Source organism: Chiloscyllium punctatum, unplaced genomic scaffold, assembly GCF_047496795.1.
Source record: "Chiloscyllium punctatum isolate Juve2018m unplaced genomic scaffold, sChiPun1.3 scaffold_54, whole genome shotgun sequence".
NCBI classification, from domain to species: Eukaryota; Metazoa; Chordata; class Chondrichthyes; order Orectolobiformes; family Hemiscylliidae; genus Chiloscyllium; species Chiloscyllium punctatum.
The window spans coordinates 4,630,159-4,645,564 of NW_027309789.1; positions in this window are offsets into that span (position 1 = coordinate 4,630,159).

Below are 15,406 nucleotides of genomic sequence, written 5' to 3' on the forward strand. Positions count from 1 at the left end.
TCAGCCCCTCTGTTTCTCGCCCTCTGTTTCAGCCCCTCTGTTTCTCGCCCTCTGTTTCAGCCCCTCTGATTCAGCCCCTCTGTTTCAGCCCCTCTAATTCAGCCCCTCTGATTTAGCCCTCTGATTCAGCCCCTCTGTTTCTCGCCCTCAGTTTCAGCCCCTCTGTTTTTCGCCCTCTTTTTCAACCCCTCTGTTTCAGCCGTCTGTTTCAGCCACTCTGTTTCTCGCCCTCTGTTTCAGCCCCTCTGTTTCTCACCCTCTGTTTCAGCCCCTCTGTTTCTCGCCCTCTGTTTCTCGCCCTCTGTTTCAGACGCTCTGTTTCTCGCCCTCTGTCTCAGCCCCTCTGTTTCTCGCCCTCTGTCTCAGCCCCTCTGTTTCTCGCCCTCTGTTTCAGCCCCTCCATTTCTCGCCCAGTGTTTCAGTCCCTCTGTTTCAGCCCCTCTGTTTCAGCCCCTCTGTTTCTCGCCCTCTGTTTCAGCCTCTCTGTTTCTCGCCCTCTGTTTCATCCCCTCTGTTTCAGCCTCTCTGTTTCAGCCCCTCTGTTTCTCGCATCTCTGATTCAGCCCCTCTGTTTCTTGCCCTCTGTTTCAGCCCCTCCATTTCTCGCCCAGTGTTTCAGTCCCTCTGTTTCAGCCCCTCTGTTTCAGCCCCTCTGTTTCTCGCCCTCTGTTTCAGCCTCTCTGTTTCTCGCCCTCTGTTTCATCCCCTCTGTTTCAGTCCCTCTGTTTCAGCCCCTCTGTTTCAGCCCCTCTGTTTCTCGCCCTCTGTTTCAGCCCCTCTGTTTCTTGCCCTCTGTTTCAGCCCCTCTGTTTCAGCCCCTCTGTTTCAGCCCCTCTGTTTCAGCCCCTCTGTTTCTCGCCATGTTTCAGCCACTCTGTTTCTCGCCCTCTGTTTCAGCCCCTCTGTTTCTCGCCCTCTGTATCAGCCGCTTTGTTTCAGCCCCTCTGTTTCAGCCCCTCTGTTTCTGCCCCTCTGTTTCTCGCACTCTGCTTCTCGCCCTCTGTTTCAGCCCCTCTGATTCAGACCCTCTGTTTCATCCCCTCTGATTCAGCCCCTCTGATTCAGCCCCACTCATTCAGCCCGTATGTTTCAGCCCCTCTGTTTCTCGCCCTCTGTTTCAGCCCCTCTGTTTCTCGCCCTCTGTTTCAGCCCCTCTGTTTCTCGCCCTCTGTTTCAGCCCCTCTGTTTCTCGCCCTCTGTTTCAGCCCCTCTGTTTCTTGCCCTCTGTTTCAGCAACTCTGTTTCTCGCCCTCTGTTTCAGCCTCTCTGTTTCTCGCCCTCTGTTTCAGCCCCTCTGTTTCAGCCCCTCTGTTTCAGCCCCTCTGTTTCTCGCCATGTTTCAGCCACTCTGTTTCTCGCCCTCTGTTTCAGCCCCTCTGTTTCAGCCTCTCTGTTTCAGCCCCTCTGTTTCTCGCCATGTTTCAGCCACTCTGTTTCTCGCCCTCTGTTTCAGCCCCTCTGTTTCTCGCCCTCTGTATCATCCGCTTTGTTTCAGCCCCTCTGTTTCAGCCCCTCTGTTTCAGCCCCTCTGTTCCTCGCCCTCTGTTTCTCGCCCTCTGTTTCAGCCCCTCTGTTTCAGCTCCTCTGATTCAGCCCCTCTGATTCAGACCCTCTGTTTCTCGCCCTCTGTTTCAGCCCCTCTGTTTCAGCCCTTCTGTTTCAGCCACTCAGTTTCAGCCCCTCTGTTTCTTGCCCTCTCTTTCAGCCCCTCTGTTTCTCGCCCTCTGTTTCAGCCCCTCTGGTTCTCGCCATCTGTTTCAGCCCCTCTGTTTCTCGCCCTCTGTTTCAGCCCCTCTGTTTCAGCTCCTCTGATTCTGCCCCTCTGATTCAGCCCCTCTGTTTCTCCCCCTCTGTTTCAGCCCCTCTGTTTCAGCCCTTCTGTTTCAGCCACTCATTTTCAGCCCCTCTGTTTCTTGCCATCTGTTTCAGCCCCTCTGTTTCTCGCCCTCTGTTTCAGCCCCTCTGTTTCTCGCCATCTGTTTCAGCCCCTCTGTGTCTCGCCCTCTGTTTCAGCCACTCTGTTTCTCGCCCTCTGTTTCAGCCCCTCTGATTCAGCCCCTCTGATTCAGCCCCTCTGTTTCAGCCCCTCTGTTTCAGCCCCTCTGTTTCTCGCCCTCTGTTCACGCCCCTCTGTTTCTCACACTCTGTTTCAGCCCCTCTGTTTCAGCCCCTCTGTTTCTCGCCCTGTGTTTCAGCCTTTCTGTTTCTCGCCCTCTGTTTCAGCCCCTCTGATTCAGCCCCTCTGTTTCAGCCCCTCTGTTTCAGCCCCTCTGTTTCTCGCCCTCTGTTCACGCCCCTCTGTTTCTCACCCTCTGTTTCAGCCCCTCTGTTTCAGCCCCTCTGTTTCTCGCGCTCTGTTTCAGCCCCTCTGTTTCTCGCCCTCTGTTTCAGCCCCTCTATTTCTCGCCCTCTGTTTCAGCCCCTCTATTTTTCGCCCTCTGTTTCAGCCCCTCTGTTTCAGCCCCACTGTTTCAGCCCCTCTGTTTCAGCCCCTCTGTTTCTCGCCCTCTGTCTCAGCCCCTCTGTTTCTCGCCCTCTGTTTCAGCCCCTCCATTTCTCGCCCAGTGTTTCAGTCCCTCTGTTTCAGCCCCTCTGTTTCAGCCCCTCTGTTTCTCGCCCTCTGTTTCAGCCTCTCTGTTTCTCGCCCTCTGTTTCATCCCCTCTGTTTCAGCCTCTCTGTTTCAGCCCCTCTGTTTCTCGCATCTCTGATTCAGCCCCTCTGTTTCTTGCCCTCTGTTTCAGCCCCTCTGTTTCTCGCCCGCTGTTTCAGCCTCTCTGTTTCTCGCCCTCTGTTTCAGCCCCTCTGTTTCAGCCCCTCTGTTTCAGCCCCTCTGTTTCTCGCCCTCTGTTTCAGCCCCTCTGTTTCGCGCCCTCTGTTTCAGCCCCTCTGTTTCTCGCCCTCTGATTCAGCCCCCCTGTTGCAGCCCCTCTGATTCAGCCCCTCTGTTTCAGCCCCTCTATTTCAGCCCCTCTGTTTCAGCCCCTCTGTTTCATCCCCTCTGTTTCTTGCCCTCTGTTTCTCACCCTCTGTTTCTCGCCCTCTGTTTCAGCCCCTCTGTTTTTTGCCCTCTGTTTCAGCCCCTCTGTTTCTCGCCCTCTGTTTCTCACCCTCTGTTTCTCGCCCTCTGTTTCAGCCCCTCTGTTTTTTGCCCTCTGTTTCAGCCCATCTGTTTCAGCCCCTCTGTTTCAGCCCCTCTGTTTCTCGCCCTCTGTTTCAGCCCCTCTGTTTCTCGCCCTCTGTTTCAGCCCCTCTGTTTCTCGCCCTCTGTTTCAACCTCTCTGTTTCTCGCCCTCTGTTTCAGCCACTCTGTTTCAGCCCCTCTGTTTCAGCCCCTCTGTTTCTCGCCCTCTGTTTCAGACCCTCTGTTTCTCGCCCTCTGTCTCAGCCCCTCTGTTTCTCGACATCTGTTTCAGCCCCTCTGATTCAGCCCCTCTGTTTCAGCTCTTCTGATTCAGCCCCTCTGATTCAGCCCCTCTGTTTCAGACCCTCTGTTTCAGCCCCTCTGTTTCAGCCCCTCTGTTTCTCGCCCTCTGTTTCAGCCCGTCTGTTTCAGCCCCTCTGTTTCAGCCCCTCTGTTTCTCGCCCTCTGTTTCTCGCCCTCTGTTTCAGACCCTCTGTTTCTCGCCCTCTGTCTCAGCCCCTCTGTTTCTCGACCTCTGTTTCAGCCCCTCTGATTCAGCCCCTCTGTTTCAGCTCTTCTGATTCAGCCCCTCTGATTCAGCCCCTCTGTTTCAGACCCTCTGTTTCAGCCCCTCTGTTTCAGCCCCTCTGTTTCTCGCCCTCTGTTTCAGCCCCTCTGATTCAGACCCTCTGTTTCAACCCCTCTGATTCAGCCCCTCTGTTTCAGCCCCTCTGAATCAGCCCCTCAAATTGAGCCCCTCTGTTTCTCGCCCTCTGTTTCAGCCCCTCTGTTTCTCGCCCTCTGTTTCAGCCACTCTGTTTCTCGCCCTCTGTTTCAGCCCCGCTGATTCAGCCCCTCTGTTTCAGCCCCTCTGAATCAGCCCCTCTGATTCAGCCCCTCTGTTTCAGACCCTCTGTTTCAGCCCCTCTGTTTCAGCCCCTCTGTTTCTCGCCCTCTGTTTCAGCCCCTCTATTTCTCGCCCTCTGTTTCAGCCCCTCTGATTCAGACCATCAGTTTCAACCCCTCTGATTCAGCCCCTCTGATTCAGCCCCTCTGTTTCTCGCCCTCTGTTTCAGCCCCTCTGTTTCAGCCCCTCTGTTTCTTGCCCTCTGTTTCAGCCCCTCTGTTTCTCGCCCTCTGTTTCAGCCCCTCTGATTCAGCCCCTCTGTTTCAGCCCCTCTAATTCAGCCCCTCTGATTTAGCCCTCTGATTCAGCCCCTCTGTTTCTCGCCCTCAGTTTCAGCCCCTCTGTTTTTCGCCCTCTTTTTCAACCCCTCTGTTTCAGCCGTCTGTTTCAGCCACTCTGTTTCTCGCCCTCTGTTTCAGCCCCTCTGTTTCTCACCCTCTGTTTCAGCCCCTCTGTTTCTCGCCCTCTGTTTCTCGCCCTCTGTTTCAGACGCTCTGTTTCTCGCCCTCTGTCTCAGCCCCTCTGTTTCTCGACCTCTGTTTCAGCCCCTCTGATTCAGCCCCTCTGTTTCAGCTCTTCTGATTCAGCCCCTCTGATTCAGCCCCTCTGTTTCAGACCCTCTGTTTCAGCAACTCTGTTTCAGCCCCTCTGTTTCTCGCCCTCTGTTTCAGCCCCTCTGATTCAGACCCTCTGTTTCAACCCCTCTGATTCAGCCCCTCTGTTTCAGCCCCTCTGAATCAGCCCCTCAAATTGAGCCCCTCTGTTTCTCGCCCTCTGTTTCAGCCCCTCTGTTTCTCGCCCTCTGTTTCAGCCACTCTGTTTCTCGCCCTCTGTTTCAGCCCCGCTGATTCAGCCCCTCTGTTTCAGCCCCTCTGAATCAGCCCCTCTGATTCAGCCCCTCTGTTTCAGACCCTCTGTTTCAGCCCCTCTGTTTCAGCCCCTCTGTTTCTCGCCCTCTGTTTCAGCCCCTCTATTTCTCGCCCTCTGTTTCAGCCCCTCTGATTCAGACCATCAGTTTCAACCCCTCTGATTCAGCCCCTCTGATTTAGCCCCTCAGATTCAGCCCCTCTGTTTCTCGCCCTCTGTTTCAGCCCTTCTGTTTCAGCCCCTCTGTTTCTTGCCCTCTGTTTCAGCCCCTCTGTTTCTCGCCCTCTGTTTCAGCCCCTCTGATTCAGCCCCTCTGTTTCAGCCCCTCTAATTCAGCCCCTCTGATTTAGCCCTCTGATTCAGCCCCTCTGTTTCTCGCCCTCAGTTTCAGCCCCTCTGTTTTTCGCCCTCTTTTTCAACCCCTCTGTTTCAGCCCGTCTGTTTCAGCCACTCTGTTTCTCGCCCTCTGTTTCAGCCCCTCTGTTTCTCACCCTCTGTTTCTGCCCCTCTGTTTCCCGACCTCTGTTTCAGCCCCTCTGATTTAGCCCCTCTGTTTCAGCCCCTCTGATTCAGCCCCTCAGTTTCAGCCCCTCTGTTTCAGCCCCTCTGTTTCATCCCCTCTGTTTCTCGCCCTCTGTTTCAGCCCCTCTGTTTTTCGCCCTCTGTTTCAGCCCCTCTGTTCCTCGCCCTCTGTTTCAGGCTCTCTGTTTCAGCCCCTCTGTTTCAGCCCCTCTGTTTCTTGCCCTCTGTTTCTCGCCCGCTGTTTCAGCCCCTTTGTTTCTCGCCCTCTGTTTCAGCCCCTCTGTTTCAGCCCCTCTGATTCAGCCCCTCTGATTCAGCCTCTCTGTTTCTCGCCCTCTGTTTCAGCCCCTCTGTTTCAGCTCCTCCGATTCAGCACCTCTGTTTCAGCCACTCGGTTTCAGCCCCTCTGTTTCTTGCCCTCTGTTTCAGTCCCTCTGTTTCTCGCCCTCTGTTTCAGCCCCTCTGTTTCTCCCCTTCTGTTTCAGCCCCTCTGTTTCAGCCCCACTGTGTCAGCCCCTCTGTTTCAGCCCCTCTGTTTCTCGCCCTCTGTTTCTCACCCTCTGTTTCTCGGCCTCTGTTTCAGCCCCTCTGTTTCTCGCCCTCTGTTTCAGCCCCTCTGTTTCAGCCCCTCAGTTTCAGTCCCTCTGTTTCTCGCCCTCTGTTTCTCGCCTTCTGTTTCAGCCCCTCTGTTTCTCGTCCTCTGTTTCAGCCCCTCTGTTTCAGCCCCTCTGTTTCAGCCCCTCTGTTTCAGCCCCTCTGTTTCTCGCCCTCTGTTTCAGCCCCTCTGTTTCTTGCCCTCTGTTTCAGCCCCTCTGTTTCTCGCCCTCTGTTTCAGCCCCTCTGTTTCAGCCCCTCTGTTTAAGCCCCTCTGTTTCTTGCCCTCTGTTTCAGCCCCTCTGTTTCTCGCCCTCTGTTTCAGCCCCTCTGTTTCTCGCCCTCTGTTTCAGCCCCTCTGATTCAGCCCCTCTGTTTCAGCCCCTCTGATTCATCCCCTCTGTTTCAGCCCCTCTATTTCAGCCCCTCTGTTTCAGCCCCTCTGGATTCAGCCCCTCTGTTTCAGGCTCTCTGTTTCAGCCCGTCTGTTTCAGCCACTCTGTTTCTCGCCCTCTGTTTCAGCCCCTCTGTTTCTCACCCTCTGTTTCTGCCCCTCTGTTTCCCGACCTCTGTTTCAGCCCCTCTGATTTAGCCCCTCTGTTTCAGCCCCTCTGATTCAGCCCCTCAGTTTCAGCCCCTCTGTTTCAGCCCCTCTGTTTCATCCCCTCTGTTTCTCGCCCTCTGTTTCAGCCCCTCTGTTTTTCGCCCTCTGTTTCAGCCCCTCTGTTCCTCGCCCTCTGTTTCAGGCTCTCTGTTTCAGCCCCTCTGTTTCAGCCCCTCTGTTTCTTGCCCTCTGTTTCTCGCCCGCTGTTTCAGCCCCTTTGTTTCTCGCCCTCTGTTTCAGCCCCTCTGTTTCAGCCCCTCTGATTCAGCCCCTCTGATTCAGCCTCTCTGTTTCTCGCCCTCTGTTTCAGCCCCTCTGTTTCAGCTCCTCCGATTCAGCACCTCTGTTTCAGCCACTCGGTTTCAGCCCCTCTGTTTCTTGCCCTCTGTTTCAGTCCCTCTGTTTCTCGCCCTCTGTTTCAGCCCCTCTGTTTCTCCCCTTCTGTTTCAGCCCCTCTGTTTCAGCCCCACTGTGTCAGCCCCTCTGTTTCAGCCCCTCTGTTTCTCGCCCTCTGTTTCTCACCCTCTGTTTCTCGGCCTCTGTTTCAGCCCCTCTGTTTCTCGCCCTCTGTTTCAGCCCCTCTGTTTCAGCCCCTCAGTTTCAGTCCCTCTGTTTCTCGCCCTCTGTTTCTCGCCTTCTGTTTCAGCCCCTCTGTTTCTCGTCCTCTGTTTCAGCCCCTCTGTTTCAGCCCCTCTGTTTCAGCCCCTCTGTTTCAGCCCCTCTGTTTCTCGCCCTCTGTTTCAGCCCCTCTGTTTCTTGCCCTCTGTTTCAGCCCCTCTGTTTCTCGCCCTCTGTTTCAGCCCCTCTGTTTCAGCCCCTCTGTTTAAGCCCCTCTGTTTCTTGCCCTCTGTTTCAGCCCCTCTGTTTCTCGCCCTCTGTTTCAGCCCCTCTGTTTCTCGCCCTCTGTTTCAGCCCCTCTGATTCAGCCCCTCTGTTTCAGCCCCTCTGGATTCAGCCCCTCTGTTTCAGGCTCTCTGTTTCAGCCCGTCTGTTTCAGCCCCTCTGTTTCAGCCCCTCTGTTTCTCGCACTCTGTTTCTCGCCCGCTGTTTCAGTCCCTTAGATTCTCGCCCACTGTTTCAGCCCCTCTGTTTCAGCCCCTCTGTTTCAGCCCCTCTGTTTCTCGCCCTCTGTTTCAGCCCCTCTGTTTCAGCCCCTCTGTTTCAGCCCCTCCGATTCAGCCCCTCTGTTTCAGCCCCTCTGTTTCAGCCCCTCTGTTTCAGCCCCTCTGTTTCTCGCCCTCTGTTTCAGCCCCTCTGTTTCTCGCCCTCTGTTTCAGCCCCTCTGTTTCTCGCCCTCTGTTTCAGCCCCTCTGTTTCAGCCCCTCTGTTTCAGCCCATCTGTTTCTCGCCCTCTGTTTCAGCCCCTCTGTTTCTCTCCCTCTGTTTCAGCCCCTCTGTTTCTCGCCCTCTGTTTCAGCCCCTCTGTTTCTCGCCTTCTGTTTCAGCCCCTCTGATTCAGCCCTTCTGTTTCAGTCCCTCTGATTCAGCCCCTCTGATTCAGCCCCTCTGTTTCTCGCCCTCTGATTCAGCCCCTCTGTTTCTCGCCCTCTGTTTCAGTCCCTCTGTTTCTCGCCCTCTGTTTCAGCCCCTCTGTTTCAGCCACTCTGTTTCAGCCCCTCTATTTCTCGCCCTCTGTTTCAGCCCCTCTGTTTCTCGCCCTCTGTTTCAGCCCCTCTGTTTCTCGCCCTCTGATTCAGCCCCTCTGTTTTAGCCCCACTGTTTCAGCCCCTTTGTTTCAGCCCCTCTGTTTCTCGCCCTCTGTTTCAGCCCCTTTGTTTCAGTCCCTCTGTTTCTCGCCCTCTGTTTCTCGCCCTCTGTTTCAACCTCTCTGTTTCTCGCCCTCTGTTTCAGCCCCTCTGTTTCAGCCCCTCTGTTTCGGCCCCTCTGTTTCTCGCCCTCTGTTTCAGCCCCTCAGTTTCTCGCCCTCTGTTTCAGCCCCTCTGTTTCAGCCCCTCTGTTTCAGCCCCTCTGTTTCAGCCCCTCTGTTTCTCGCCATGTTTCAGCCACTCTGTTTCTCGCCCTCTGTTTCAGCCCCTCTGTTTCTCGCCCTCTGTATCAGCCACTTTGTTTCAGCCCCTCTGTTTCAGCCCCTCTGTTTCTCGCCATGTTTCAGCCACTCTGTTTCTCGCCCTCTGTTTCAGCCCCTCTGTTTCAGCCCCTCTGTTTTTCGCCCTCTGTTTCTCGCCCTCTGTTTCAGCCCCTCTGATTCAGACCCTCTGTTTCAACCCCTCTGATTCAGCCCCTCTGATTCAGCCCCACTCATTCAGCCCCTATGTTTCAGCCCCTCTGTTTCTCGCCCTCTGTTTCAGCCCCTCTGTTTCTCGCCCTCTGTTTCAGCCCCTCTGTTTCTCGCCCTCTGTTTCAGCCCCTCTGTTTCTCGCCCTCTGTTTCAGCCACTCTGTTTCTCGCCCTCTGTTTCAGCCTCTCTGTTTCTCGCCCTCTGTTTCAGCCCCTCTGTTTCAGCCCCTCTGTTTCAGCACCTCTGTTTCTCGCCCTCTGTTTCAGCCCCTCTGTTTCTCGCCCTCTGTTTCAGCCCCTCTGTTTCTCGCCCTCTGTTTCAGCCCCTCTGTTTCAGCCCCTCTGTTTCTCGCCATGTTTCAGCCACTCTGTTTCTCGCCCTCTGTTTCAGCCCCTCTGTTTCTCGCCCTCTGTATCAGCCGCTTTGTTTCAGCCCCTCTGTTTCAGCCCCTCTGTTTCAGCCCCTCTGTTTCTCGCCCTCTGTTTCTTGCCCTCTGTTTCAGCCCCTCTGTTTCAGCTCCTCTGATTCAGCCCCTCTGATTCAGCCCCTCTGTTTCTCGCCCTCTGTTTCAGCCCCACTGTTTCAGCACCTCTGTTTCAGCCCCTCTGTTTTTCGCCCTCTTTTTCAGCCCCTCTGTTTCAGCCCGTCTGTTTCAGCCACTCTGTTTCTCGCCCTCTGTTTCAGCCCCTCTGTTTCAGCCCCTCTGTTTCACCCCCTCTGTTTCTCGCCCTTTGTTTCAGCACCTCTGTTTTTCGCCCTCTTTTTCAGCCCCTCTGTTTCAGCCCTCTGTTTCAGCCCCTCTGTTTCTCACCCTCTGTTTCAGCCCCTCTGATTCAGCCCCTCTGTTTCTCGCCCTCTGTTTCAGCCCCTCTGTTTCGCGCCCTCTGTTACAGCCCCTCTGTTTCTCACCCTCTGTTTCAGCCCCTCTGATTCAGCCCCTCTGTTCCTCGCCCTCTGTTTCAGCCCCTCTGTTTCTCGACCTCTGTTTCAGCCCCTCTATTTCTCGCCCTCTGTTTCAGCCCCTCTGTTTCTTGCCCTCTGTTTCAGTCCCTCTGTTTCTCGCCCTCCGTTTCAGCCCCTCTGTTTCAGCCGCTCTGTTTCTCGCCCTCTGTTTCTGCCCCTCTGTTTCTCGCCCTCTGTTTCAGCCCCTCAGTTTCTCGCCCTCTGTTTCAGCACCGCTGATTCAGCCCCTCTGTTTCAGCCCCTCTGAATCAGCCCCTCTGATTCAACCCGTCTGTTTCAGACCCTCTGTTTCAGCCCCTCTGTTTCTTTCCCTCTGTTTCTCGCCCTCTGTTTCAGCCCCTATGTTTCTCGCCCTCTGTTTCAGCCCCTCTGTTTCTCGCCCTCTGTTTCAGCCCCTCTGTTTCTCGCCCTCTGTTTCAGCCCCTCTGTTTCTCGCCCTCTGTTTCAGCTCCTCTGATTCAGACCCTCTGTTTCAACCCCTCTGATTCAGCCCCTCTGATTTAGCCCCTCTGATTCAGCCCCTCTGTTTCTCGCCCTCTGTTTCAGCCCTTCTGTTTCAGCCCCTCTGTTCCTTGCCCTCTGTTTCAGCCCCTCTGTTTCTCGCCCTCTGTTTCAGCCCCTGTGATTCAGCCACTCTGTTTCAGCCCCTCTGATTCAGCCCCTCAAATTGAACCCCTCTGTTTCTCGCCCTCTGTTTCAACCTCTCTATTTCTCGCCCTCTGTTTCAGCCACTCTGTTTCAGCCCCTCTGTTTCAGCCCCTCTGTTTCTCGCCCTCTGTTTCAGACCCTCTGTTTCTCGCCCTCTGTCTTAGCCCCTCTGTTTCTCGACATCTGTTTCAGCCCCTCTGATTCAGCCCCTCTGTTTCAGCTCTTCTGATTCAGCCCCTCTGATTCAGCCCCTCTGTTTCAGACCCTCTGTTTCAGCCCCTCTGTTTCAGCCCCTCTGTTTCTCGCCCTCTGTTTCAGCCCCTCTGTTTTTTGCCCTCTGTTTCAGCCCGTCTGTTTCAGCCCCTCTGTTTCAGCCCCTCTGTTTCTCGCCCTCTGTTTCTCGCCCTCTGTTTCAGACGCTCTGTTTCTCGCCCTCTGTCTCAGCCCCTCTGTTTCTCGACCTCTGTTTCAGCCCCTCTGATTCAGCCCCTCTGTTTCAGCTCTTCTGATTCAGCCCCTCTGATTCAGCCCCTCTGTTTCAGACCCTCTGTTTCAGCCCCTCTGTTTCAGCCCCTCTGTTTCTCGCCCTCTGTTTCAGCCCCTCTGATTCAGACCCTCTGTTTCAACCCCTCTGATTCAGCCCCTCTGTTTCAGCCCCTCTGAATCAGCCCCTCAAATTGAGCCCCTCTGTTTCTCGCCCTCTGTTTCAGCCCCTCTGTTTCTCGCCCTCTGTTTCAGCCACTCTGTTTCTCGCCCTCTGTTTCAGCCCCGCTGATTCAGCCCCTCTGTTTCAGTCCCTCTGAATCAGCCCCTCTGATTCAGCCCCTCTGTTTCAGACCCTCTGTTTCAGCCCCTCTGTTTCAGCCCCTCTGTTTCTCGCCCTCTGTTTCAGCCCCTCTATTTCTCGCCCTCTGTTTCAGCCCCTCTGATTCAGACCATCAGTTTCAACCCCTCTGATTCAGCCCCTCTGATTTAGCCCCTCTGATTCAGCCCCTCTGTTTCTCGCCCTCTGTTTCAGCCCCTCTGTTTCAGCCCCTCTGTTTCTTGCCCTCTGTTTCAGCCCCTCTGTTTCTCGCCCTCTGTTTCAGCCCCTCTGATTCAGCCCCTCTGTTTCAGCCCCTCTAATTCAGCCCCTCTGATTTAGCCCTCTGATTCAGCCCCTCTGTTTCTCGCCCTCAGTTTCAGCCCCTCTGTTTTTCGCCCTCTTTTTCAACCCCTCTGTTTCAGCCGTCTGTTTCAGCCACTCTGTTTCTCGCCCTCTGTTTCAGCCCCTCTGTTTCTCACCCTCTGTTTCAGCCCCTCTGTTTCTCGCCCTCTGTTTCTCGCCCTCTGTTTCAGACGCTCTGTTTCTCGCCCTCTGTCTCAGCCCCTCTGTTTCTCGACCTCTGTTTCAGCCCCTCTGATTCAGCCCCTCTGTTTCAGCTCTTCTGATTCAGCCCCTCTGATTCAGCCCCTCTGTTTCAGACCCTCTGTTTCAGCCCCTCTGTTTCAGCCCCTCTGTTTCTCGCCCTCTGTTTCAGCCCCTCTGATTCAGACCCTCTGTTTCAACCCCTCTGATTCAGCCCCTCTGTTTCAGCCCCTCTGAATCAGCCCCTCAAATTGAGCCCCTCTGTTTCTCGCCCTCTGTTTCAGCCCCTCTGTTTCTCGCCCTCTGTTTCAGCCACTCTGTTTCTCGCCCTCTGTTTCAGCCCCGCTGATTCAGCCCCTCTGTTTCAGCCCCTCTGAATCAGCCCCTCTGATTCAGCCCCTCTGTTTCAGACCCTCTGTTTCAGCCCCTCTGTTTCAGCCCCTCTGTTTCTCGCCCTCTGTTTCAGCCCCTCTGTTTCTCGCCCTCTGTTTCAGCCCCTCTGATTCAGACCATCAGTTTCAACCCCTCTGATTCAGCCCCTCTGATTTAGCCCCTCAGATTCAGCCCCTCTGTTTCTCGCCCTCTGTTTCAGCCCTTCTGTTTCAGCCCCTCTGTTTCTTGCCCTCTGTTTCAGCCCCTCTGTTTCTCGCCCTCTGTTTCAGCCCCTCTGATTCAGCCCCTCTGTTTCAGCCCCTCTAATTCAGCCCCTCTGATTTAGCCCTCTGATTCAGCCCCTCTGTTTCTCGCCCTCAGTTTCAGCCCCTCTGTTTTTCGCCCTCTTTTTCTACCCCTCTGTTTCAGCCCGTCTGTTTCAGCCACTCTGTTTCTCGCCCTCTGTTTCAGCCCCTCTGTTTCTCACCCTCTGTTTCTGCCCCTCTGTTTCTCGAACTCTGTTTCAGCCCCTCTGATTCAGCCCCTCTGTTTCAGCCCCTCTGATTCAGCCCCTCAGTTTCAGCCCCTCTGTTTCAGCCCCTCTGTTTCATCCCCTCTGTTTCTCGCCCTCTGTTTCAGCCCCTCTGTTTTTCGCCCTCTGTTTCAGCCCCTCTGTTTCTCGCCCTCTGTTTCAGGCTCTCTGTTTCAGCCCCTCTGTTTCAGCCCCTCTGTTTCTTGCCCTCTGTTTCTCGCCCGCTGTTTCAGCCCCTTTGTTTCTCGCCCCCTGTTTCAGCCCCTCTGTTTCAGCCCCTCTGATTCAGCCCCTCTGATTCAGCCCCTCTGTTTCAGCCACTCGGTTTCAGCCCCTCTGTTTCTTGCCCTCTGTTTCAGTCCCTCTGTTTCTCGCCCTCTGTTTCAGCCCCTCTGTTTCTCCCCTTCTGTTTCAGCCCCTCTGTTTCAGCCCCACTGTGTCAGCCCCTCTGTTTCAGCCCCTCTGTTTCTCGCCCTCTGTTTCAGCCCCTCTGTTTCTCGCCCTCTGTTTCAGCCCCTCTGTTTCTCCCCTTCTGTTTCAGCCCCTCTGTTTCAGCCCCACTGTGTCAGCCCCTCTGTTTCAGCCCCTCTGTTTCTCGCCCTCTGTTTCAGCCCCTCTGTTTCTCGCCCTCTGTTTCAGACCCTCTGTTTCTCGCCCTCGGTTTCAGCCCCTCTGTTTCAGCCCCTCTGTTTCAGCCCCTCTGTTTCAGCCCCTCAGGTTCAGTCCCTCTGTTTCTCGCCCTCTGTTTCTCGCCTTCTGTTTCAGCCCCTCTGTTTCAGCCCCTCTGTTTCAGCCCCTCTGTTTCTCGCCCTCTGTTTCAGCCCCTCTGTTTCTTGCCCTCTGTTTCAGCCCCTCTGTTTCTCGCCCTCTGTTTCAGCCCCTCTGTTTCAGCACCTCTGTTTAAGCCCCTCTGTTTCTCGCCCTCTGTTTCAGCCCCTCTGTTTCTCGCTCTCTGTTTCAGCCCCTCTGTTTCTCGCCCTCTGTTTCAGCCCCTCTGATTCAGCCCCTCTGTTTCAGCCCCTCTGATTCATCCCCTCTGTTTCAGCCCCTCTATTTCAGCCCCTCTGTTTCAGCCCCTCTGATTCAGCCCCTCTGTTTCAGGCTCTCTGTTTCAGCCCGTCTGTTTCAGCCCCTCTGTTTCAGCCCCTCTGTTTCTCGCACTCTGTTTCTCGCCCGCTGTTTCAGTCCCTTAGATTCTCGCCCACTGTTTCAGCCCCTCTGTTTCAGCCCCTCTGTTTCGGCCCCTCTGTTTCAGCCCCTCTGTTTCTCGCCCTCTGTTTCAGCCCCTCTGTTTCAACCCCTCTGTTTCAGCCCCTCCGATTCAGCCCCTCTGTTTCAGCCCCTCTGTTTCAGCCCCTCTGTTTCAGCCCCTCTGTTTCTCGCCCTCTGTTTCAGCCCCTCTGTTTCTCGCCCTCTGTTTCAGCCCCTCTGTTTCTCGCCCTCTGTTTCAGCCCCACTGTTTCAGCCCCTCTGTTTCAGCCCATCTGTTTCTCGCCCTCTGTTTCAGCCCCTCTGTTTCTCTCCCTCTGTTTCAGCCCCTCTGTTTCTCGCCCTCTGTTTCAGCCCCTCTGTTTCTCGCCTTCTGTTTCAGCCCCTCTGATTCAGCCCCTCTGTTTCAGTCCCTCTGATTCAGCCCCTCTGATTCAGCCCCTCTGTTTCTCGCCCTCTGATTCAGCCCCTCTGTTTCTCGCCCTCTGTTTCAGTCCCTCTGTTTCTCGCCCTCTGTTTCAGCCCCTCTGTTTCAGCCAATCTGTTTCAGCCCCTCTATTTCTCGCCCTCTGTTTCAGCCCCTCTGTTTCTCGCCCTCTGTTTCAGCCCCTCTGTTTCTCGCCCTCTGATTCAGCCCCTCTGTTTTAGCCCCACTGTTTCAGCCCCTTTGTTTCAGCCCCTCTGTTTCTCGCCCTCTGTTTCAGCCCCTTTGTTTCAGTCCCTCTGTTTCTCGCCCTCTGTTTCTCGCCCTCTGTTTCAGCCTCTCTGTTTCTCGCCCTCTGTTTCAGCCCCTCTGTTTCAGCCCCTCTGTTTCGGCCCCTCTGTTTCTCGCCCTCTGTTTCAGCCCCTCAGTTTCTCGCCCTCTGTTTCAGCCCCTCTGTTTCAGCCCCTCTGTTTCAGCCCCTCTGTTTCAGCCCCTCTGTTTCTCGCCATGTTTCAGCCACTCTGTTTCTCGCCCTCTGTTTCAGCCCCTCTGTTTCAGCCCCTCTGTTTTTCGCCCTCTGTTTCTCGCCCTCTGTTTCAGCCCCTCTGATTCAGACCCTCTGTTTCAACCCCTCTGATTCAGCCCCTCTGATTCAGCCCCACTCATTCAGCCCCTATGTTTCAGCCCCTCTGTTTCTCGCCCTCTGTTTCAGCCCCTCTGTTTCTCGCCCTCTGTTTCAGCCCCTCTGTTTCTCGCCCTCTGTTTCAGCCACTCTGTTTCTCGCCCTCTGTTTCAGCCTCTCTGTTTCTCGCCCTCTGTTTCAGCCCCTCTGTTTCAGCCCCTCTGTTTCAGCACCTCTCTTTCTCGCCCTCTGTTTCAGCCCCTCTGTTTCTCGCCCTCTGTTTCAGCCCCTCTGTTTCTCGCCCTCTGTTTCAGCCCCTCTGTTTCTCGCCATGGTTCAGCCACTCTGTTTCTCGCACTCTGTTTCAGCCCCTCTGTTTCTCGCCCTCTGTATCAGCCGCTTTGTTTCAGCCCCTCTGTTTCAGCCCCTCTGT